Below are 17,415 nucleotides of genomic sequence, written 5' to 3' on the forward strand. Positions count from 1 at the left end.
ACTTTTCTACTTCTAACTACTGGTTCATAAATAAGTACGTTTGAAAAAGGAATGCATCAACAGAACGGTGTTGGCAGTATAAAAATATCTACAGCACCTTGTATTCCCAGGTGGTCTCCCATCCAAGTACTAACCAGGCCCAACACTGCTTAGCTTCCAAGATCAGATGAGATTGGGCGTATCCAGTGTGGTGTGGCTGTAGATGAGCTTTGTGGTTTCTGTTAGAACTTTTCTACTTCTAACTACTGGTTCATAAATGAATACGTTTGAAAATGGAATGCATCAACAGAACGGTGTTGGCAGTATAAAAATATCTACAGCACCTTGTATTCCCAGGTGGTCTCCCATCCAAGTACTGACCAGGCCCAACACTGCTTAGCTTCCAAGATCAGATGAGATTGGGCATATCCAGTGTGGTGTGGCTGTAGATGAGCTTTGTGGTTTCTGTTAGAACTTTTCTACTTCTAACTACTGGTTCATAAATGAAAACGTTTGAAAATGGAATGCATCAACAGAACGGTGTTGGCAGTATAAAAATATCTACAGCACCTTGTATCCCCAGGTGGTCTCCCATCCAAGTACTAACCAGGCCCAACACTGCTTAGCTTTCAAGATCAGATGAGATTGGGCGTATCCAGTGTGGCGTGGCTGTAGATGAGCTTTGTGGTTTCTGTTAGAACTTGTCTACTTCTAACTACTGGTTCATAAATGAAAACGTTTGAAAATGGAATGCATCAACAGAACGGTGTTGGCAGTATAAAAATATCTACAGCACCTTGTATTCCCAGGTTGTCTCCCATCCAAGTACTAACCAGGCCCAACACTGCTTAGCTTCCACATTCAGATGAGATTGGGCGTATCCAGTGTGGTGTGGCTGTAGATGAGCTTTGTGTTTTCTGTTAGAACTTTGCTACTTCTAACTACTGGTTCATAAATGAATACGTTTGAAAATGGAGTGCATCAACAGAACGGTGTTGGCAGTATAAAAATATCTACAGCACCTTGTATTCCCAGGTGGTCTCCCATCCAAGCACTAACCAGGCCCAACACTGCATAGATTCCAAGATCAGACGAGATTGGGCGTATCCAGTGTGGTGTGGCTGTAGATGAGCTTTGTGGTTTCTATTAGAACTTTTCTACTTCTAACTACTGGTTCATAAATGAATATGTTTGAAAATGGAATGCATCAACAGAACGGTGTTGGCAGTATAAAAATTTCTACAGCACCTTGTATTCCCAGGTGGTCTTCCATGCAAGTACTAACCAGTTCCAACACTGCTTAGCTTCCAAGATCAGATGAGATTGGGCGTATCCAGTGTGGTGTGGCTGTAGATGAGCTTTGTGGTTTCTGTTAGAACTGTTCTACTTCTAACTACTGGTTCATAAATGAATACGTTTGAAAATGGAATGCATCAACAGAACGGTGTTGGCAGTATAAAAATATCTACAGCACCTTGTATTCCCAGGTGGTCTACCATCCAAGTACTAACCAGGCCCAACACTGCTTAGCTTCCAAGATCAGATGAGATTGGGCGTATCCAGTGTGGTGTGGCTGTAGATGAGCTTTGTGGTTTCTGTTAGAACTTTTCTACTTCTAACTACTGGTTCATAAATGAATACATTTGAAAATGGAATGCATCAACAGAACGGTGTTGGCAGTATAAAAATATCTACAGCACCTTAAACTCCCAGTTGGTCTCCCATCCAAGTACTAACCAGGCCCAACACTGCTTAGCTTCCAAGATCAGATGAGTTTGGGCGTATCCAATGTGGTGTGGCTGTAGATGAGCTGTGTGGTTTCTGTTAGAACTTTTCTACTTCTAACTACTGGTTCATAAATGAATACGTTTGAAAATGGAATGCATCAACAGAACGGTGTTGGCAGTATAAAAATATCTACAGCACCTTGTATTCCCAGGTGGTCTCCCATCCAAGTACTAACCAGGCCCAACACTGCTTAGCTTCCAAGATCAGATGAGTTTGGGCGTATCCAATGTGGTGTGGCTTTAGATGAGCTGTGTGGTTTCTGTTAGAACTTTTCTACTTCTTACTACTGGTTCATAAATGAATATGTTTGAAAATGGAATGCATCAACAGAACGGTGTTGGCAGTATAAAAATTTCTACAGCACCTTGTATTCCCAGGTGGTCTCCCATGCAAGTACTAACCAGTTCCAACACTGCTTAGCTTCCAAGATCAGATGAGATTGGGCGTATCCAGTGTGGTGTGGCTGTAGATTAGCTTTGTGGTTTCTGTTAGAACTGTTCTACTTCTAACTACTGGTTCATAAATGAATACGTTTGAAAATGGAATGCATCAACAGAACGGTGTTGGCAGTATAAAAATATCTACAGCACCTTGTATTCCCAGGTGGTCTACCATCCAAGTACTAACCAGGCCCAACACTGCTTAGCTTCCAAGATCAGATGAGATTGGGCGTATCCAGTGTGGTGTGGCTGTAGATGAGCTTTGTGGTTTCTGTTAGAACTTTTCTACTTCTAACTACTGGTTCATAAATGAATACATTTGAAAATGGAATGCATCAACAGAACGGTGTTGGCAGTATAAAAATATCTACAGCTCCTTGTATTCTCAGGTGGTCTCCCATCCAAGTACTAACCAGGCCCAACACTGCTTAGCTTCCAAGATCAGATGAGTTTGGGAGTATCCAATGTGGTGTGGCTTTAGATGAGCTGTGTGGTTTCTGTTAGAACTTTTCTACTTCTAACTACTGGTTCATAAATGAATACGTTTGAAAATGGAATGCATCAACAGAACGGTGTTGGCAGTATAAAAATATCTACAGCACCTTGTATTCCCAGGTGGTCTCCTATCCAAGTACTAACCAGGCCCAACACTGCTTAGCTTCCAAGATCAGATGAGATTTGGCGTATCCAGTGTGGTGTGTCTGTAGATGAGCTTTGTGGTTTCTGTTAGAACTTTTCTACTTCTAACTACTGGTTCATAAATGAGTACGTTTGAAAATGGAATGCATTAACAGAACGGTGTTGGCAGTATAAAAATATCTACAGCTCCTTGTATTCTCAGGTGGTCTCCCATCCAAGAACTAACCAGGCCAAACACTGCTTAGCTTCCAAGATCAGATGAGTTTGGGCATATCCAATGTCGTGTGGCTGTAGATGAGCAGTGTGGTTTCTGTTAGAACTTTTCTACTTCTAACTACTGGTTCATAAATAAGTACGTTTGAAAATGGAATGCATCAACAGAACGGTGTTGGCAGTATAAAAATATCTACAGCACCTTGTATTCCCAGGTGGTCTCCCATCCAAGTACTAACCAGGCCCAACACTGCTTAGCTTCCAAGATCAGATGAGATTGGGCGTATCCAGTGTGGTGTGGCTGTAGATGAGCTTTGTGGTTTCTGTTAGAACTTTTCTACTTCTAACTACTGGTTCATAAATGAATACGTTTGAAAATGGAATGCATCAACAGAACGGTGTTGGCAGTATAAAAATATCTACAGCACCTTGTATTCCCAGTTGGTCTCCCATCCAAGTACTAACCAGGCCCAACACTGCTTAGCTTCCAAGATCAGATGAGTTTGGGCGTATCCAATGTGGTGTGGCTGTAGATGAGCTGTGTGGTTTCTGTTAGAACTTTTCTACTTCTAACTACTGGTTCATAAATGAATACGTTTGAAAATGGAATGCATCAACAGAACGGTGTTGGCAGTATAAAAAATATCTACAGCACCTTGTATTCCCAGGTGGTCTCCTATCCAAGTACTAACCAGGCCCAACACTGCTTAGCTTCCAAGATAAGATGAGATTGGGCGTATCCAGTGTGGTGTGGCTGTAGATGAGCTTTGTGGTTTCTGTTTGAACTTTTCTACTTCTAACTACTGGTTCATAAATGAATAAGTTTGAAAATGGAATGGATCAACAGAACGGTGTTGGCAGTATAAAAATATCTACAGCACCTTGTATTCCCAGGTGGTCTCCCATCCAAGTACTAACCAGGCCCAACACTGCTTAGCTTCCAAGATCAGATGAGATTGGGCGTATCCAGTGTGGTGTGGCTGTAGATGAGCTTTGTGGTTTCTGTTAAAACTTTTCTACTTCTAACTACTGGTTCATAAATGAATACGTTAGAAAATGGAATGCATCAACAGAACGGTGTTGGCAGTATAAAAATATCTACAGCACCTTGTATTCCCAGGTGGGCTCCCATCCAAGTACTAACCAGGTCCAACACTGCTTAGCTTCCAAGATCAGATGAGATTGGGCATATCCAATGTGGTATGGCTGTAGATGAGCTTTGTGGTTTCTGTTAGAACTTTTCTACTTCTAACTACAGGTTCATAAATGAATACGTTTGAAAATGGAATGCATCAACAGAATGGTGTTGGCAGTATAAAAATATCTACAGCACCTTGTATTCCCAGGTGGTCTCCCATCAAAGTACTAACCAGGTCCAACACTGCTTAGCTTCCAAGATCAGATGAGATTAAGCGTATCCAATGTGGTATGGCTGTAGATGAGCTTTGTGGTTTCTGTTAGAACTTTTCTACTTCTAACTACAGGTTCATAAATGAATACGTTTGAAAATGGAATGCATCAACAGAACGGTGTTGGCAGTATAAAAATATCTACAGCACCTTGTATTCCCAGGTGGGCTCCCATGCAAGTACTAACCAGGTCCAACACTGCTTAGCTTCCAAGATCAGATGAGATTGTGCGTATCCAGTGTGGTGTGGCTGCAGATGAGCTTTGTGGTTTCTGTTAGAACTTTTCTACTTCTAACTACTGGTTCATAAATGAATACGTTTGAAAATGGAATGCATCAACAGAACGGTGTTGGCAGTATAAAAATATCTACAGCACCTTGTATTCCCAGTTGGTCTCCCATCCAAGTACTAACCAGGCCCAACACTGCTTAGCTTCCAAGATCAGATGAGTTTGGGCGTATCCAATGTGGTGTGGCTGTAGATGAGCTGTGTGGTTTCTGTTAGAACTTTTCTACTTCTAACTACTGGTTCATAAATGAATACGTTTGAAAATGGAATGCATCAACAGAACGGTGTTGGCAGTATAAAAAATATCTACAGCACCTTGTATTCCCAGGTGGTCTCCTATCTAAGTACTAACCAGGCCCAATACTGCTTAGCTTTCAAGATAAGATGAGATTGGGCGTATCCAGTGTGGTGTGGCTGTAGATGAGCTTTGTGGTTTCTGTTTGAACTTTTCTACTTCTAACTACTGGTTCATAAATGAATAAGTTTGAAAATGGAATGGATCAACAGAACGGTGTTGGCAGTATAAAAATATCTACAGCACCTTGTATTCCCAGGTGGTCTCCCATCCAAGTACTAACCAGGCCCAACACTGCTTAGCTTCCAAGATCAGATGAGATTGGGCGTATCCAGTGTGGTGTGGCTGTAGATGAGCTTTGTGGTTTCTGTTAAAACTTTTCTACTTCTAACTACTGGTTCATAAATGAATACGTTAGAAAATGGAATGCATCAACAGAACGGTGTTGGCAGTATAAAAATATCTACAGCACCTTGTATTCCCAGGTGGGCTCCCATCCAAGTACTAACCAGGTCCAACACTGCTTAGCTTCCAAGATCAGATGAGATTGGGCATATCCAATGTGGTATGGCTGTAGATGAGCTTTGTGGTTTCTGTTAGAACTTTTCTACTTCTAACTACAGGTTCATAAATGAATACGTTTGAAAATGGAATGCATCAACAGAATGGTGTTGGCAGTATAAAAATATCTACAGCACCTTGTATTCCCAGGTGGTCTCCCATCAAAGTACTAACCAGGTCCAACACTGCTTAGCTTCCAAGATCAGATGAGATTAAGCGTATCCAATGTGGTATGGCTGTAGATGAGCTTTGTGGTTTCTGTTAGAACTTTTCTACTTCTAACTACAGGTTCATAAATGAATACGTTTGAAAATGGAATGCATCAACAGAACGGTGTTGGCAGTATAAAAATATCTACAGCACCTTGTATTCCCAGGTGGGCTCCCATGCAAGTACTAACCAGGTCCAACACTGCTTAGCTTCCAAGATCAGATGAGATTGTGCGTATCCAGTGTGGTGTGGCTGCAGATGAGCTTTGTGGTTTCTGTTAGAACTTTTCTACTTCTAACTACTGGTTCATAAATGAATACGTTTGAAAATGGAATGCATCAACAGAACGGTGTTGGCAGTATAAAAATATCTACAGCACCTTGTATTCCCAGGAGGTTTCCCATCCAAGTACTAACCTAGCCCAACACTGCTTAGCTTCCAAGATCAGATGAGATTGGGCGTACCCAGTGTGGTGTGGCTGTAGATGACCTTTGTGGTTTCTGTTAGAACTTTTCTACTTCTAACTACTGGTTCATAAATGAGGATGTTTGAAAATGGAATGCATCAACAGAACGGTGTTGGCAGTATAAAAATATCTACAGCACCTTGTATTCCAAGGTGGTTTCCCATCCAAGTACTAACCTAGCCCAACACTGCTTAGCTTCCAAGATCAGATGAGATTGGGCGTACCCAGTGTGGTGTGGCTGTAGATGACCTTTGTGGTTTCTGTTAGAACTTTTCTACTTCTAACTACTGGTTCATAAATGAGGATGTTTGAAAATGAAATGCATCAACAGAACGGTGTTGGCAGTATAAAAATATCTACAGCACCTTGTATTCCCAGGTGGTCTCCCATCCAAGTACTAACCAGGCCCAACACTGCTTAGCTTCCAAGATCAGATGAGATTGGGCGTATCCAGCGTGGTGAGGCTGTAGATGAGCTTTGTGGTTTCTGTTAGAACTTTTCTACTTCTAACTACTGGTTCATAAATGAATACATTTGAAAATGGAATGCATCAACAGAACGGTGTTGGCAGTATAAAAATATCTACAGCACCTTAAATTCCCAGTTGGTCTCCCATCCAAGCACTAACCAGGCCAAACACTGCTTAGCTTCCAAGATCAGATGAGTTTGGGCGTATCCAATGTGGTGTGGCTGTAGATGAGCTGTGTGGTTTCTGTTAGAACTTTTCTACTTCTAACTACTGGTTCATAAATGAATACGTTTGAAAATGGAATGCATCAACAGAACGGTGTTGGCAGTATAAAAATATCTACAGCGCCTTGTATTCCCAGGTGGTCTCCCATCCAAGTACTAACCAGGCCCAACACTGCTTAGCTTCCAAGATCAGATGAGTTTGGGCGTATCCAATGTGTTGTGGCTTTAGATGAGCTGTGTGGTTTCTGTTAGAACTTTTCTACTTCTAACTACTGGTTCATAAATGAATACGTTTGAAAATGGAATGCATCAACAGAATGGTGTTGGCAGTATAAAAATATCTACAGCACCTTGTATTCCCAGGTGGTCTCCCATCAAAGTACTAACCAGGTCCAACACTGCTTAGCTTCCAAGATCAGATGAGATTAAGCGTATCCAATGTGGTATGGCTGTAGATGAGCTTTGTGGTTTCTGTTAGAACTTTTCTACTTCTAACTACAGGTTCATAAATGAATACGTTTGAAAATGGAATGCATCAACAGAACGGTGTTGGCAGTATAAAAATATCTACAGCACCTTGTATTCCCAGGTGGGCTCCCATGCAAGTACTAACCAGGTCCAACACTGCTTAGCTTCCAAGATCAGATGAGATTGTGCGTATCCAGTGTGGTGTGGCTGCAGATGAGCTTTGTGGTTTCTGTTAGAACTTTTCTACTTCTAACTACTGGTTCATAAATGAATACGTTTGAAAATGGAATGCATCAACAGAACGGTGTTGGCAGTATAAAAATATCTACAGCACCTTGTATTCCCAGTTGGTCTCCCATCCAAGTACTAACCAGGCCCAACACTGCTTAGCTTCCAAGATCAGATGAGTTTGGGCGTATCCAATGTGGTGTGGCTGTAGATGAGCTGTGTGGTTTCTGTTAGAACTTTTCTACTTCTAACTACTGGTTCATAAATGAATACGTTTGAAAATGGAATGCATCAACAGAACGGTGTTGGCAGTATAAAAAATATCTACAGCACCTTGTATTCCCAGGTGGTCTCCTATCTAAGTACTAACCAGGCCCAATACTGCTTAGCTTCCAAGATAAGATGAGATTGGGCGTATCCAGTGTGGTGTGGCTGTAGATGAGCTTTGTGGTTTCTGTTTGAACTTTTCTACTTCTAACTACTGGTTCATAAATGAATAAGTTTGAAAATGGAATGGATCAACAGAACGGTGTTGGCAGTATAAAAATATCTACAGCACCTTGTATTCCCAGGTGGTCTCCCATCCAAGTACTAACCAGGCCCAACACTGCTTAGCTTCCAAGATCAGATGAGATTGGGCGTATCCAGTGTGGTGTGGCTGTAGATGAGCTTTGTGGTTTCTGTTAAAACTTTTCTACTTCTAACTACTGGTTCATAAATGAATACGTTAGAAAATGGAATGCATCAACAGAACGGTGTTGGCAGTATAAAAATATCTACAGCACCTTGTATTCCCAGGTGGGCTCCCATCCAAGTACTAACCAGGTCCAACACTGCTTAGCTTCCAAGATCAGATGAGATTGGGCATATCCAATGTGGTATGGCTGTAGATGAGCTTTGTGGTTTCTGTTAGAACTTTTCTACTTCTAACTACAGGTTCATAAATGAATACGTTTGAAAATGGAATGCATCAACAGAATGGTGTTGGCAGTATAAAAATATCTACAGCACCTTGTATTCCCAGGTGGTCTCCCATCAAAGTACTAACCAGGTCCAACACTGCTTAGCTTCCAAGATCAGATGAGATTAAGCGTATCCAATGTGGTATGGCTGTAGATGAGCTTTGTGGTTTCTGTTAGAACTTTTCTACTTCTAACTACAGGTTCATAAATGAATACGTTTGAAAATGGAATGCATCAACAGAACGGTGTTGGCAGTATAAAAATATCTACAGCACCTTGTATTCCCAGGTGGGCTCCCATGCAAGTACTAACCAGGTCCAACACTGCTTAGCTTCCAAGATCAGATGAGATTGTGCGTATCCAGTGTGGTGTGGCTGCAGATGAGCTTTGTGGTTTCTGTTAGAACTTTTCTACTTCTAACTACTGGTTCATAAATGAATACGTTTGAAAATGGAATGCATCAACAGAACGGTGTTGGCAGTATAAAAATATCTACAGCACCTTGTATTCCCAGGAGGTTTCCCATCCAAGTACTAACCTAGCCCAACACTGCTTAGCTTCCAAGATCAGATGAGATTGGGCGTACCCAGTGTGGTGTGGCTGTAGATGACCTTTGTGGTTTCTGTTAGAACTTTTCTACTTCTAACTACTGGTTCATAAATGAGGATGTTTGAAAATGGAATGCATCAACAGAACGGTGTTGGCAGTATAAAAATATCTACAGCACCTTGTATTCCAAGGTGGTTTCCCATCCAAGTACTAACCTAGCCCAACACTGCTTAGCTTCCAAGATCAGATGAGATTGGGCGTACCCAGTGTGGTGTGGCTGTAGATGACCTTTGTGGTTTCTGTTAGAACTTTTCTACTTCTAACTACTGGTTCATAAATGAGGATGTTTGAAAATGAAATGCATCAACAGAACGGTGTTGGCAGTATAAAAATATCTACAGCACCTTGTATTCCCAGGTGGTCTCCCATCCAAGTACTAACCAGGCCCAACACTGCTTAGCTTCCAAGATCAGATGAGATTGGGCGTATCCAGCGTGGTGAGGCTGTAGATGAGCTTTGTGGTTTCTGTTAGAACTTTTCTACTTCTAACTACTGGTTCATAAATGAATACATTTGAAAATGGAATGCATCAACAGAACGGTGTTGGCAGTATAAAAATATCTACAGCACCTTAAATTCCCAGTTGGTCTCCCATCCAAGCACTAACCAGGCCAAACACTGCTTAGCTTCCAAGATCAGATGAGTTTGGGCGTATCCAATGTGGTGTGGCTGTAGATGAGCTGTGTGGTTTCTGTTAGAACTTTTCTACTTCTAACTACTGGTTCATAAATGAATACGTTTGAAAATGGAATGCATCAACAGAACGGTGTTGGCAGTATAAAAATATCTACAGCGCCTTGTATTCCCAGGTGGTCTCCCATCCAAGTACTAACCAGGCCCAACACTGCTTAGCTTCCAAGATCAGATGAGTTTGGGCGTATCCAATGTGTTGTGGCTTTAGATGAGCTGTGTGGTTTCTGTTAGAACTTTTCTACTTCTAACTACTGGTTCATAAATGAATACGTTTGAAAATGGAATGCATCAACAGAACGGTGTTGGCAGTATAAAAATATCTACAGCACCTTGTATTCCCAGGTGGTCTCCTATCCAAGTACTAACCAGGCCCAACACTGCTTAGCTTCCAAGATCAGATGAGATTGGGCGTATCCAGTGTGGTGTGTCTGTAGATGAGCTTTGTGGTTTCTGTTAGAACTTTTCTACTTCTAACTACTGGTTCATAAATGAGTACGTTTGAAAATGGAATGCATCAACAGAACGGTGTTGGCAGTATAAAAATATCTACAGCTCCTTGTATTCTCAGGTGGTCTCCCATCAAAGAACTAACCAGGCCAAACACTGCTTAGCTTCCAAGATCAGATGAGTTTGGGCGTATCCAATGTCGTGTGGCTGTAGATGAGCTGTGTGGTTTCTGTTAGAACTTTTCTACTTCTAACTACTGGTTCATAAATAAGTACGTTTGAAAATGGAATGCATCAACAGAACGGTGTTGGCAGTATAAAAATATCTACAGCACCTTGTATTCCCAGGTGGTCTACCATCCAAGTACTAACCAGGCCCAACACTACTTAGCTTCCAAGATCAGATGAGATTGGGCGTATCCAGTGTGGTGTGGCTGTAGATGAGCTTTGTGGTTTCTGTTAGAACTTTTCTACTTCTAACTACTGGTTCATAAATGAATACGTTTGAAAATGGAATGCATCAACAGAACGGTGTTGGCAGTATAAAAATATCTACAGCACCTTGTATTCCCAGTTGGTCTCCCATCCAAGTACTAACCAGGCCCAACACTGCTTAGCTTCCAAGATCAGATGAGTTTGGGCGTATCCAATGTGGTGTGGCTGTAGATGAGCTGTGTGGTTTCTGTTAGAACTTTTCTACTTCTAACTACTGGTTCATAAATGAATACGTTTGAAAATGGAATGCATCAACAGAACGGTGTTGGCAGTATAAAAAATATCTACAGCACCTTGTATTCCCAGGTGGTCTCCTATCCAAGTACTAACCAGGCCCAACACTGCTTAGCTTCCAAGATAAGATGAGATTGGGCGTATCCAGTGTGGTGTGGCTGTAGATGAGCTTTGTGGTTTCTGTTAGAACTTTTCTACTTCTAACTACTGGTTCATAAATATATACGTTTGAAAATTGAATGCATCAACATAACGGTGTTGGCAGTATAAAAATATCTACAGCACCTTGTATTCCCAGGTGGTCTCCCATCCAAGTACTAACCAGGCCCAACACTGCTTAACTTCCAAGATCAGATGAGATTGGGCGCTTCCAATGTGGTGTGGCTGTAGATAAGCTTTGTGGTTTCTGTTAGAACTTTTCTACTTCTAACTACTGGTTCATAAATTAATAAGTTTGAAAATGGAATGGATCAACAGAACGGTGTTGGCAGTATAAAAATATCTACAGCACCTTGTATTCCCAGGTGGTCTCCCATCCAAGTACTAACCAGGCCCAACACTGCTTAGCTTCCAAGATCAGATGAGATTGGGCGTATCCAGTGTGGTGTGGCTGTAGATGAGCTTTGTGGTTTCTGTTAAAACTTTTCTACTTCTAACTACTGGTTCATAAATGAATACGTTTTAAAATGGAATGCATCAACAGAACGGTGTTGGCAGTATAAAAATATCTACAGCACCTTGTATTCCCAGGTGTTCTCCCATCCAAGCACTAACCAGGCCCAACACTGCTTAGCTTCGAAGATGAGATGCGATTGGGCGTATCCAGTGTGGTGTGGCTGTAGATGAGCTTTGTGGTTTCTGTTAGAACTTTTCTACTTCTAACTACTGGTTCATAAATGAATAAGTTTGAAAATGGAATGCATCAACAGAACGGTGTTGGCAGTATAAAAATATCTACAGCACCTTGTATTCCCAGGTGGTCTCCCATCCAAGTACTAACCAGGCCCAACACTGCTTAGCTTCCAAGATCAGATGAGATTGGGCGTATCCAGTGTGGTGTGGCTGTAGATGAGCTTTGTGGTTTCTGCTAGAACTTTTCTACTTCTAACTACTGGTTCATAAATAAGTACGTTTGAAAAAGGAATGCATCAACAGAACGGTGTTGGCAGTATAAAAATATCTACAGCACCTTGTATTCCCAGGTGGTCTCCCATCCAAGTACTAACCAGGCCCAACACTGCTTAGCTTCCAAGATCAGATGAGATTGGGCGTATCCAGTGTGGTGTGGCTGTAGATGAGCTTTGTGGTTTCTGTTAGAACTTTTCTACTTCTAACTACTGGTTCATAAATGAATACGTTTGAAAATGGAATGCATCAACAGAACGGTGTTGGCAGTATAAAAATATCTACAGCACCTTGTATTCCCAGGTGGTCTCCCATCCAAGTACTAACCAGGCCCAACACTGCTTAGCTTCCAAGATCAGATGAGATTGGGCATATCCAGTGTGGTGTGGCTGTAGATGAGCTTTGTGGTTTCTGTTAGAACTTTTCTACTTCTAACTACTGGTTCATAAATGAAAACGTTTGAAAATGGAATGCATCAACAGAACGGTGTTGGCAGTATAAAAATATCTACAGCACCTTGTATTCCCAGGTGGTCTCCCATCCAAGTACTAACCAGGCCCAACACTGCTTAGCTTCCAAGATCAGATGAGATTGGGCGTATCCAGTGTGGCGTGGCTGTAGATGAGCTTTGTGGTTTCTGTTAGAACTTGTCTACTTCTAACTACTGGTTCATAAATGAAAACGATTGAAAATGGAATGCATCAACAGAACGGTGTTGGCAGTATAAAAATATCTACAGCACCTTGTATTCCCAGGTGGTCTCCCATCCAAGTACTAACCAGGCCCAACACTGCTTAGCTTCCACATTCAGATGAGATTGGGCGTATCCAGTGTGGTGTGGCTGTAGATGAGCTTTGTGTTTTCTGTTAGAACTTTGCTACTTCTAACTACTGGTTCATAAATGAATACGTTTGAAAATGGAGTGCATCAACAGAACGGTGTTGGCAGTATAAAAATATCTACAGCACCTTGTATTCCCAGGTGGTCTCCCATCCAAGCACTAACCAGGCCCAACACTGCTTAGATTCCAAGATCAGACGAGATTGGGCGTATCCAGTGTGGTGTGGCTGTAGATGAGCTTTGTGGTTTCTATTAGAACTTTTCTACTTCTAACTACTGGTTCATAAATGAATATGTTTGAAAATGGAATGCATCAACAGAACGGTGTTGGCAGTATAAAAATTTCTACAGCACCTTGTATTCCCAGGTGGTCTCCCATGCAAGTACTAACCAGTTCCAACACTGCTTAGCTTCCAAGATCAGATGAGATTGGGCGTATCCAGTGTGGTGTGGCTGTAGATGAGCTTTGTGGTTTCTGTTAGAACTGTTCTACTTCTAACTACTGGTTCATAAATGAATACGTTTGAAAATGGAATGCATCAACAGAACGGTGTTGGCAGTATAAAAATATCTACAGCACCTTGTATTCCCAGGTGGTCTACCATCCAAGTACTAACCAGGCCCAACACTGCTTAGCTTCCAAGATCAGATGAGATTGGGCGTATCCAGTGTGGTGTAGCTGTAGATGAGCTTTGTGGTTTCTGTTAGAACTTTTCTACTTCTAACTACTGGTTCATAAATGAATACATTTGAAAATGGAATGCATCAACAGAACGGTGTTGGCAGTATAAAAATATCTACAGCACCTTAAATTCCCAGTTGGTCTCCCATCCAAGTACTAACCAGGCCCAACACTGCTTAGCTTCCAAGATCAGATGAGTTTGGGCATATCCAATGTGGTGTGGCTGTAGATAAGCTGTGTGGTTTCTGTTAGAACTTTTCTACTTCTAACTACTGGTTCATAAATGAATACGTTTGAAAATGGAATGCATCAACAGAACGGTGTTGGCAGTATAAAAATATCTACAGCACCTTGTATTCCCAGGTGGTCTCCCATCCAAGTACTAACCAGGCCCAACACTGCTTAGCTTCCAAGATCAGATGAGTTTGGGCGTATCCAATGTGGTGTGGCTTTAGTTGAGCTGTGTGGTTTCTGTTAGAACTTTTCTACTTCTTACTACTGGTTCATAAATGAATACGTTTGAAAATGGAATGCATCAACAGAACGGTGTTGGCAGTATAAAAATATCTACAGCACCTTGTATTCCCAGGTGGTCTCCTATCCAAGTACTAACCAGGCCCAACACTGCTTAGCTTCCAAGATCAGATGAGATTTGGCGTATCCAGTGTGGTGTGTCTGTAGATGAGCTTTGTGGTTTCTGTTAGAACTTTTCTACTTCTAACTACTGGTTCATAAATGAGTACGTTTGAAAATGGAATGCATCAACAGAACGGTGTTGGCAGTATAAAAATATCTACAGCTCCTTGTATTCTCAGGTGGTCTCCCATCCAAGAACTAACCAGGCCAAACACTGCTTAGCTTCCAAGATCAGATGAGTTTGGGCGTATCCAATGTCGTGTGGCTGTAGATGAGCTGTGTGGTTTCTGTTAGAACTTTTCTACTTCTAACTACTGGTTCATAAATAAGTACGTTTGAAAATGGAATGCATCAACAGAACGGTGTTGGCAGTATAAAAATATCTACAGCACCTTGTATTCCCAGGTGGTCACCCATCCAAATACTAACCAGGCCCAACACTGCTTAGCTTCCACGATCAGATGAGATTGGGCGTAACAAGTGTGGTGTGGCTGTAGATGAGCTTTGTGTTTTCTGTTAGAACTTTGCTACTTCTAACTACTGGTTCATAAATGAATACGTTTGAAAATGGAGTGCATCAACAGAACGGTGTTGGCAGTATAAAAATATCTACAGCACCTTGTATTCCCAGGTGGTCTCCCATCCAAGCACTAACCAGGCCCAACACTGCTTAGATTCCAAGATCAGACGAGATTGGGCGTATCCAGTGTGGTGTGGCTGTAGATGAGCTTTGTGGTTTCTATTAGAACTTTTCTACTTCTAACTACTGGTTCATAAATGAATATGTTTGAAAATGGAATGCATCAACAGAACGGTGTTGGCAGTATAAAAATTTCTACAGCACCTTGTATTCCCAGGTGGTCTCCCATGCAAGTACTAACCAGTTCCAACACTGCTTAGCTTCCAAGATCAGATGAGATTGGGCGTATCCAGTGTGGTGTGGCTGTAGATTAGCTTTGTGGTTTCTGTTAGAACTGTTCTACTTCTAACTACTGGTTCATAAATGAATACATTTGAAAATGGAATGCATCAACAGAACGGTGTTGGCAGTATAAAAATATCTACAGCACCTTGTATTCCCAGGTGGTCTACCATCCAAGTACTAACCAGGCCCAACACTGCTTAGCTTCCAAGATCAGATGAGATTGGGCGTATCCAGTGTGGTGTGGCTGTAGATGAGCTTTGTGGTTTCTGTTAGAACTTTTCTACTTCTAACTACTGGTTCATAAATGAATACATTTGAAAATGGAATGCATCAACAGAACGGTGTTGGCAGTATAAAAATATCTACAGCACCTTAAATTCCCAGTTGGTCTCCCATCCAAGTACTAACCAGGCCCAACACTGCTTAGCTTTCAAGATCAGATGAGTTTGGGCGTATCCAATGTGGTGTGGCTGTAGATGAGCTGTGTGGTTTCTGTTAGAACTTTTCTACTTCTAACTACTGGTTCATAAATGAATACGTTTGAAAATGGAATGCATCAACAGAACGGTGTTGGCAGTATAAAAATATCTACAGCACCTTGTATTCCCAGGTGGTCTCCCATCCAAGTACTAACCAGGCCCAACACTGCTTAGCTTCCAAGATCAGATGAGTTTGGGAGTATCCAATGTGGTGTGGCTTTAGATGAGCTGTGTGGTTTCTGTTAGAACTTTTCTACTTCTAACTACTGGTTCATAAATGAATACGTTTGAAAATGGAATGCATCAACAGAACGGTGTTGGCAGTATAAAAATATCTACAGCACCTTGTATTCCCAGGTGGTCTCCTATCCAAGTACTAACCAGGCCCAACACTGCTTAGCTTCCAAGATCAGATGAGATTTGGCGTATCCAGTGTGGTGTGTCTGTAGATGAGCTTTGTGGTTTCTGTTAGAACTTTTCTACTTCTAACTACTGGTTCATAAATGAGTACGTTTGAAAATGGAATGCATTAACAGAACGGTGTTGGCAGTATAAAAATATCTACAGCTCCTTGTATTTTCAGGTGGTCTCCCATCCAAGAACTAACCAGGCCAAACACTGCTTAGCTTCCAAGATCAGATGAGTTTGGGCGTATCCAATGTCGTGTGGCTGTAGATGAGCTGTGTGGTTTCTGTTAGAACTTTTCTACTTCTAACTACTGGTTCATAAATAAGTACGTTTGAATATGGAATGCATCAACAGAACGGTGTTGGCAGTATAAAAATATCTACAGCACCTTGTATTCCCAGGTGGTCTCCCATCCAAGTACTAACCAGGCCCAACACTGCTTAGCTTCCAAGATCAGATGAGATTGGGCGTATCCAGTGTGGTGTGGCTGTAGATGAGCTTTGTGGTTTCTGTTAGAACTTTTCTACTTCTAACTACTGGTTCATAAATGAATACGTTTGAAAATGGAATGCATCAACAGAACGGTGTTGGCAGTATAAAAATATCTACAGCACCTTGTATTCCCAGTTGGTCTCCCATCCAAGTACTAACCAGGCCCAACACTGCTTAGCTTCCAAGATCAGATGAGTTTGGGCGTATCCAATGTGGTGTGGCTGTAGATGAGCTGTGTGGTTTCTGTTAGAACTTTTCTACTTCTAACTACTGGTTCATAAATGAATACGTTTGAAAATGGAATGCATCAACAGAACGGTGTTGGCAGTATAAAAAATATCTACAGCACCTTGTATTCCCAGGTGGTCTCCTATCCAAGTACTAACCAGGCCCAACACTGCTTAGCTTCCAAGATAAGATGAGATTGGGCGTATCCAGTGTGGTGTGGCTGTAGATGAGCTTTGTGGTTTCTGTTTGAACTTTTCTACTTCTAACTACTGGTTCATAAATGAATAAGTTTGAAAATGGAATGGATCAACAGAACGGTGTTGGCAGTATAAAAATATCTACAGCACCTTGTATTCCCAGGTGTTCTCCCATCCAAGTACTAACCAGGCCCAACACTGCTTAGCTTCCAAGATCAGATGAGATTGGGCGTATCCAGTGTGGTGTGGCTGTAGATGAGCTTCGTGGTTTCTGTTAAAACTTTTCT

At 41.7% G+C, this 17,415-nt stretch overlaps 39 non-coding genes and 38 pseudogenes across 39 annotated transcripts; all 77 read right to left on the bottom strand.

The window, feature by feature from the left end:
• Positions 1–85: 85 nt before the first annotated feature.
• Positions 86–204, bottom strand: LOC134900154 (5S ribosomal RNA). The gene has a single exon (XR_010173670.1). It is a non-coding gene; the product is annotated as a 5S ribosomal RNA (ribosomal RNA).
• Positions 205–311: 107 nt separating this feature from the next.
• LOC135063645 (5S ribosomal RNA) lies at positions 312–430 on the bottom strand. The gene has a single exon (XR_010249970.1). It is a non-coding gene; the product is annotated as a 5S ribosomal RNA (ribosomal RNA).
• A 107-nt stretch (positions 431–537) lies between these two features.
• Positions 538–656, bottom strand: LOC134888386 (5S ribosomal RNA; annotated as a pseudogene).
• A 107-nt stretch (positions 657–763) lies between these two features.
• Positions 764–882, bottom strand: LOC134892810 (5S ribosomal RNA; annotated as a pseudogene).
• Positions 883–989: 107 nt separating this feature from the next.
• On the bottom strand, positions 990–1,108 carry LOC134893928 (5S ribosomal RNA; annotated as a pseudogene).
• Positions 1,109–1,215: 107 nt separating this feature from the next.
• LOC134894337 (5S ribosomal RNA) lies at positions 1,216–1,334 on the bottom strand (annotated as a pseudogene).
• A 107-nt stretch (positions 1,335–1,441) lies between these two features.
• Positions 1,442–1,560, bottom strand: LOC135061480 (5S ribosomal RNA). Its single transcript, XR_010247859.1, has one exon. It is a non-coding gene; the product is annotated as a 5S ribosomal RNA (ribosomal RNA).
• Positions 1,561–1,667: 107 nt separating this feature from the next.
• LOC134889153 (5S ribosomal RNA) lies at positions 1,668–1,786 on the bottom strand (annotated as a pseudogene).
• Positions 1,787–1,893: 107 nt separating this feature from the next.
• On the bottom strand, positions 1,894–2,012 carry LOC134888532 (5S ribosomal RNA; annotated as a pseudogene).
• A 107-nt stretch (positions 2,013–2,119) lies between these two features.
• Positions 2,120–2,238, bottom strand: LOC134892415 (5S ribosomal RNA; annotated as a pseudogene).
• Positions 2,239–2,345: 107 nt separating this feature from the next.
• Positions 2,346–2,464, bottom strand: LOC135061481 (5S ribosomal RNA). The gene has a single exon (XR_010247860.1). It is a non-coding gene; the product is annotated as a 5S ribosomal RNA (ribosomal RNA).
• A 107-nt stretch (positions 2,465–2,571) lies between these two features.
• Positions 2,572–2,690, bottom strand: LOC134892641 (5S ribosomal RNA; annotated as a pseudogene).
• Positions 2,691–2,797: 107 nt separating this feature from the next.
• Positions 2,798–2,916, bottom strand: LOC134891482 (5S ribosomal RNA; annotated as a pseudogene).
• A 107-nt stretch (positions 2,917–3,023) lies between these two features.
• Positions 3,024–3,142, bottom strand: LOC134895332 (5S ribosomal RNA; annotated as a pseudogene).
• A 107-nt stretch (positions 3,143–3,249) lies between these two features.
• Positions 3,250–3,368, bottom strand: LOC134900156 (5S ribosomal RNA). Its single transcript, XR_010173672.1, has one exon. It is a non-coding gene; the product is annotated as a 5S ribosomal RNA (ribosomal RNA).
• A 107-nt stretch (positions 3,369–3,475) lies between these two features.
• LOC135070398 (5S ribosomal RNA) lies at positions 3,476–3,594 on the bottom strand. The gene has a single exon (XR_010256564.1). It is a non-coding gene; the product is annotated as a 5S ribosomal RNA (ribosomal RNA).
• A 108-nt stretch (positions 3,595–3,702) lies between these two features.
• LOC134890005 (5S ribosomal RNA) lies at positions 3,703–3,821 on the bottom strand (annotated as a pseudogene).
• A 107-nt stretch (positions 3,822–3,928) lies between these two features.
• On the bottom strand, positions 3,929–4,047 carry LOC134900157 (5S ribosomal RNA). Its single transcript, XR_010173673.1, has one exon. It is a non-coding gene; the product is annotated as a 5S ribosomal RNA (ribosomal RNA).
• Positions 4,048–4,154: 107 nt separating this feature from the next.
• LOC135069048 (5S ribosomal RNA) lies at positions 4,155–4,273 on the bottom strand. The gene has a single exon (XR_010255240.1). It is a non-coding gene; the product is annotated as a 5S ribosomal RNA (ribosomal RNA).
• A 107-nt stretch (positions 4,274–4,380) lies between these two features.
• LOC135070050 (5S ribosomal RNA) lies at positions 4,381–4,499 on the bottom strand. Its single transcript, XR_010256224.1, has one exon. It is a non-coding gene; the product is annotated as a 5S ribosomal RNA (ribosomal RNA).
• Positions 4,500–4,606: 107 nt separating this feature from the next.
• On the bottom strand, positions 4,607–4,725 carry LOC134892663 (5S ribosomal RNA; annotated as a pseudogene).
• Positions 4,726–4,832: 107 nt separating this feature from the next.
• LOC135070399 (5S ribosomal RNA) lies at positions 4,833–4,951 on the bottom strand. Its single transcript, XR_010256565.1, has one exon. It is a non-coding gene; the product is annotated as a 5S ribosomal RNA (ribosomal RNA).
• Positions 4,952–5,059: 108 nt separating this feature from the next.
• LOC134895539 (5S ribosomal RNA) lies at positions 5,060–5,178 on the bottom strand (annotated as a pseudogene).
• Positions 5,179–5,285: 107 nt separating this feature from the next.
• Positions 5,286–5,404, bottom strand: LOC134900158 (5S ribosomal RNA). The gene has a single exon (XR_010173674.1). It is a non-coding gene; the product is annotated as a 5S ribosomal RNA (ribosomal RNA).
• A 107-nt stretch (positions 5,405–5,511) lies between these two features.
• Positions 5,512–5,630, bottom strand: LOC135069055 (5S ribosomal RNA). Its single transcript, XR_010255247.1, has one exon. It is a non-coding gene; the product is annotated as a 5S ribosomal RNA (ribosomal RNA).
• A 107-nt stretch (positions 5,631–5,737) lies between these two features.
• On the bottom strand, positions 5,738–5,856 carry LOC135070051 (5S ribosomal RNA). Its single transcript, XR_010256225.1, has one exon. It is a non-coding gene; the product is annotated as a 5S ribosomal RNA (ribosomal RNA).
• Positions 5,857–5,963: 107 nt separating this feature from the next.
• LOC134892664 (5S ribosomal RNA) lies at positions 5,964–6,082 on the bottom strand (annotated as a pseudogene).
• A 107-nt stretch (positions 6,083–6,189) lies between these two features.
• Positions 6,190–6,308, bottom strand: LOC135066207 (5S ribosomal RNA). The gene has a single exon (XR_010252461.1). It is a non-coding gene; the product is annotated as a 5S ribosomal RNA (ribosomal RNA).
• Positions 6,309–6,415: 107 nt separating this feature from the next.
• LOC134885587 (5S ribosomal RNA) lies at positions 6,416–6,534 on the bottom strand. The gene has a single exon (XR_010169700.1). It is a non-coding gene; the product is annotated as a 5S ribosomal RNA (ribosomal RNA).
• A 107-nt stretch (positions 6,535–6,641) lies between these two features.
• LOC135065338 (5S ribosomal RNA) lies at positions 6,642–6,760 on the bottom strand. The gene has a single exon (XR_010251621.1). It is a non-coding gene; the product is annotated as a 5S ribosomal RNA (ribosomal RNA).
• A 107-nt stretch (positions 6,761–6,867) lies between these two features.
• Positions 6,868–6,986, bottom strand: LOC134895438 (5S ribosomal RNA; annotated as a pseudogene).
• A 107-nt stretch (positions 6,987–7,093) lies between these two features.
• On the bottom strand, positions 7,094–7,212 carry LOC134894912 (5S ribosomal RNA; annotated as a pseudogene).
• A 107-nt stretch (positions 7,213–7,319) lies between these two features.
• Positions 7,320–7,438, bottom strand: LOC135070052 (5S ribosomal RNA). The gene has a single exon (XR_010256226.1). It is a non-coding gene; the product is annotated as a 5S ribosomal RNA (ribosomal RNA).
• A 107-nt stretch (positions 7,439–7,545) lies between these two features.
• On the bottom strand, positions 7,546–7,664 carry LOC134892665 (5S ribosomal RNA; annotated as a pseudogene).
• A 107-nt stretch (positions 7,665–7,771) lies between these two features.
• LOC135070400 (5S ribosomal RNA) lies at positions 7,772–7,890 on the bottom strand. Its single transcript, XR_010256566.1, has one exon. It is a non-coding gene; the product is annotated as a 5S ribosomal RNA (ribosomal RNA).
• A 108-nt stretch (positions 7,891–7,998) lies between these two features.
• Positions 7,999–8,117, bottom strand: LOC134894205 (5S ribosomal RNA; annotated as a pseudogene).
• A 107-nt stretch (positions 8,118–8,224) lies between these two features.
• On the bottom strand, positions 8,225–8,343 carry LOC134900159 (5S ribosomal RNA). The gene has a single exon (XR_010173675.1). It is a non-coding gene; the product is annotated as a 5S ribosomal RNA (ribosomal RNA).
• A 107-nt stretch (positions 8,344–8,450) lies between these two features.
• On the bottom strand, positions 8,451–8,569 carry LOC135069049 (5S ribosomal RNA). Its single transcript, XR_010255241.1, has one exon. It is a non-coding gene; the product is annotated as a 5S ribosomal RNA (ribosomal RNA).
• A 107-nt stretch (positions 8,570–8,676) lies between these two features.
• LOC135070053 (5S ribosomal RNA) lies at positions 8,677–8,795 on the bottom strand. The gene has a single exon (XR_010256227.1). It is a non-coding gene; the product is annotated as a 5S ribosomal RNA (ribosomal RNA).
• A 107-nt stretch (positions 8,796–8,902) lies between these two features.
• On the bottom strand, positions 8,903–9,021 carry LOC134892666 (5S ribosomal RNA; annotated as a pseudogene).
• Positions 9,022–9,128: 107 nt separating this feature from the next.
• On the bottom strand, positions 9,129–9,247 carry LOC135066210 (5S ribosomal RNA). The gene has a single exon (XR_010252464.1). It is a non-coding gene; the product is annotated as a 5S ribosomal RNA (ribosomal RNA).
• Positions 9,248–9,354: 107 nt separating this feature from the next.
• LOC134885588 (5S ribosomal RNA) lies at positions 9,355–9,473 on the bottom strand. The gene has a single exon (XR_010169701.1). It is a non-coding gene; the product is annotated as a 5S ribosomal RNA (ribosomal RNA).
• Positions 9,474–9,580: 107 nt separating this feature from the next.
• Positions 9,581–9,699, bottom strand: LOC135065339 (5S ribosomal RNA). The gene has a single exon (XR_010251622.1). It is a non-coding gene; the product is annotated as a 5S ribosomal RNA (ribosomal RNA).
• Positions 9,700–9,806: 107 nt separating this feature from the next.
• LOC134895439 (5S ribosomal RNA) lies at positions 9,807–9,925 on the bottom strand (annotated as a pseudogene).
• A 107-nt stretch (positions 9,926–10,032) lies between these two features.
• On the bottom strand, positions 10,033–10,151 carry LOC134894914 (5S ribosomal RNA; annotated as a pseudogene).
• A 107-nt stretch (positions 10,152–10,258) lies between these two features.
• On the bottom strand, positions 10,259–10,377 carry LOC134885926 (5S ribosomal RNA). Its single transcript, XR_010170027.1, has one exon. It is a non-coding gene; the product is annotated as a 5S ribosomal RNA (ribosomal RNA).
• A 107-nt stretch (positions 10,378–10,484) lies between these two features.
• On the bottom strand, positions 10,485–10,603 carry LOC134894776 (5S ribosomal RNA; annotated as a pseudogene).
• Positions 10,604–10,710: 107 nt separating this feature from the next.
• On the bottom strand, positions 10,711–10,829 carry LOC135067831 (5S ribosomal RNA). Its single transcript, XR_010254040.1, has one exon. It is a non-coding gene; the product is annotated as a 5S ribosomal RNA (ribosomal RNA).
• A 107-nt stretch (positions 10,830–10,936) lies between these two features.
• Positions 10,937–11,055, bottom strand: LOC135070401 (5S ribosomal RNA). The gene has a single exon (XR_010256567.1). It is a non-coding gene; the product is annotated as a 5S ribosomal RNA (ribosomal RNA).
• A 108-nt stretch (positions 11,056–11,163) lies between these two features.
• LOC134890006 (5S ribosomal RNA) lies at positions 11,164–11,282 on the bottom strand (annotated as a pseudogene).
• A 107-nt stretch (positions 11,283–11,389) lies between these two features.
• LOC134900675 (5S ribosomal RNA) lies at positions 11,390–11,508 on the bottom strand. The gene has a single exon (XR_010174184.1). It is a non-coding gene; the product is annotated as a 5S ribosomal RNA (ribosomal RNA).
• Positions 11,509–11,615: 107 nt separating this feature from the next.
• Positions 11,616–11,734, bottom strand: LOC134900160 (5S ribosomal RNA). Its single transcript, XR_010173676.1, has one exon. It is a non-coding gene; the product is annotated as a 5S ribosomal RNA (ribosomal RNA).
• Positions 11,735–11,841: 107 nt separating this feature from the next.
• Positions 11,842–11,960, bottom strand: LOC134897475 (5S ribosomal RNA; annotated as a pseudogene).
• A 107-nt stretch (positions 11,961–12,067) lies between these two features.
• LOC134900161 (5S ribosomal RNA) lies at positions 12,068–12,186 on the bottom strand. Its single transcript, XR_010173677.1, has one exon. It is a non-coding gene; the product is annotated as a 5S ribosomal RNA (ribosomal RNA).
• Positions 12,187–12,293: 107 nt separating this feature from the next.
• On the bottom strand, positions 12,294–12,412 carry LOC134900162 (5S ribosomal RNA). The gene has a single exon (XR_010173678.1). It is a non-coding gene; the product is annotated as a 5S ribosomal RNA (ribosomal RNA).
• A 107-nt stretch (positions 12,413–12,519) lies between these two features.
• Positions 12,520–12,638, bottom strand: LOC135059135 (5S ribosomal RNA). The gene has a single exon (XR_010245550.1). It is a non-coding gene; the product is annotated as a 5S ribosomal RNA (ribosomal RNA).
• Positions 12,639–12,745: 107 nt separating this feature from the next.
• LOC135060354 (5S ribosomal RNA) lies at positions 12,746–12,864 on the bottom strand. The gene has a single exon (XR_010246748.1). It is a non-coding gene; the product is annotated as a 5S ribosomal RNA (ribosomal RNA).
• A 107-nt stretch (positions 12,865–12,971) lies between these two features.
• Positions 12,972–13,090, bottom strand: LOC134884543 (5S ribosomal RNA). Its single transcript, XR_010168687.1, has one exon. It is a non-coding gene; the product is annotated as a 5S ribosomal RNA (ribosomal RNA).
• A 107-nt stretch (positions 13,091–13,197) lies between these two features.
• Positions 13,198–13,316, bottom strand: LOC134889509 (5S ribosomal RNA; annotated as a pseudogene).
• A 107-nt stretch (positions 13,317–13,423) lies between these two features.
• LOC134892416 (5S ribosomal RNA) lies at positions 13,424–13,542 on the bottom strand (annotated as a pseudogene).
• Positions 13,543–13,649: 107 nt separating this feature from the next.
• On the bottom strand, positions 13,650–13,768 carry LOC135065730 (5S ribosomal RNA). Its single transcript, XR_010252003.1, has one exon. It is a non-coding gene; the product is annotated as a 5S ribosomal RNA (ribosomal RNA).
• A 107-nt stretch (positions 13,769–13,875) lies between these two features.
• Positions 13,876–13,994, bottom strand: LOC134889837 (5S ribosomal RNA; annotated as a pseudogene).
• A 107-nt stretch (positions 13,995–14,101) lies between these two features.
• On the bottom strand, positions 14,102–14,220 carry LOC134891462 (5S ribosomal RNA; annotated as a pseudogene).
• A 107-nt stretch (positions 14,221–14,327) lies between these two features.
• Positions 14,328–14,446, bottom strand: LOC134891484 (5S ribosomal RNA; annotated as a pseudogene).
• Positions 14,447–14,553: 107 nt separating this feature from the next.
• LOC134894371 (5S ribosomal RNA) lies at positions 14,554–14,672 on the bottom strand (annotated as a pseudogene).
• Positions 14,673–14,779: 107 nt separating this feature from the next.
• Positions 14,780–14,898, bottom strand: LOC134889876 (5S ribosomal RNA; annotated as a pseudogene).
• A 107-nt stretch (positions 14,899–15,005) lies between these two features.
• LOC134889510 (5S ribosomal RNA) lies at positions 15,006–15,124 on the bottom strand (annotated as a pseudogene).
• Positions 15,125–15,231: 107 nt separating this feature from the next.
• On the bottom strand, positions 15,232–15,350 carry LOC134892418 (5S ribosomal RNA; annotated as a pseudogene).
• A 107-nt stretch (positions 15,351–15,457) lies between these two features.
• Positions 15,458–15,576, bottom strand: LOC135061482 (5S ribosomal RNA). The gene has a single exon (XR_010247861.1). It is a non-coding gene; the product is annotated as a 5S ribosomal RNA (ribosomal RNA).
• Positions 15,577–15,683: 107 nt separating this feature from the next.
• Positions 15,684–15,802, bottom strand: LOC134890812 (5S ribosomal RNA; annotated as a pseudogene).
• Positions 15,803–15,909: 107 nt separating this feature from the next.
• LOC134888698 (5S ribosomal RNA) lies at positions 15,910–16,028 on the bottom strand (annotated as a pseudogene).
• A 107-nt stretch (positions 16,029–16,135) lies between these two features.
• LOC134891485 (5S ribosomal RNA) lies at positions 16,136–16,254 on the bottom strand (annotated as a pseudogene).
• A 107-nt stretch (positions 16,255–16,361) lies between these two features.
• On the bottom strand, positions 16,362–16,480 carry LOC134896001 (5S ribosomal RNA; annotated as a pseudogene).
• A 107-nt stretch (positions 16,481–16,587) lies between these two features.
• LOC134900163 (5S ribosomal RNA) lies at positions 16,588–16,706 on the bottom strand. The gene has a single exon (XR_010173679.1). It is a non-coding gene; the product is annotated as a 5S ribosomal RNA (ribosomal RNA).
• A 107-nt stretch (positions 16,707–16,813) lies between these two features.
• LOC135070402 (5S ribosomal RNA) lies at positions 16,814–16,932 on the bottom strand. Its single transcript, XR_010256568.1, has one exon. It is a non-coding gene; the product is annotated as a 5S ribosomal RNA (ribosomal RNA).
• Positions 16,933–17,040: 108 nt separating this feature from the next.
• LOC134890008 (5S ribosomal RNA) lies at positions 17,041–17,159 on the bottom strand (annotated as a pseudogene).
• A 107-nt stretch (positions 17,160–17,266) lies between these two features.
• Positions 17,267–17,385, bottom strand: LOC135068214 (5S ribosomal RNA). Its single transcript, XR_010254419.1, has one exon. It is a non-coding gene; the product is annotated as a 5S ribosomal RNA (ribosomal RNA).
• Between the last annotated feature and the right edge of the window lie 30 nt (positions 17,386–17,415).

The sequence above is a fragment of the Pseudophryne corroboree genome, chromosome 3 (assembly GCF_028390025.1).
Source record: "Pseudophryne corroboree isolate aPseCor3 chromosome 3, aPseCor3.hap2, whole genome shotgun sequence".
Taxonomy (NCBI): Eukaryota; Metazoa; Chordata; class Amphibia; order Anura; family Myobatrachidae; genus Pseudophryne; species Pseudophryne corroboree.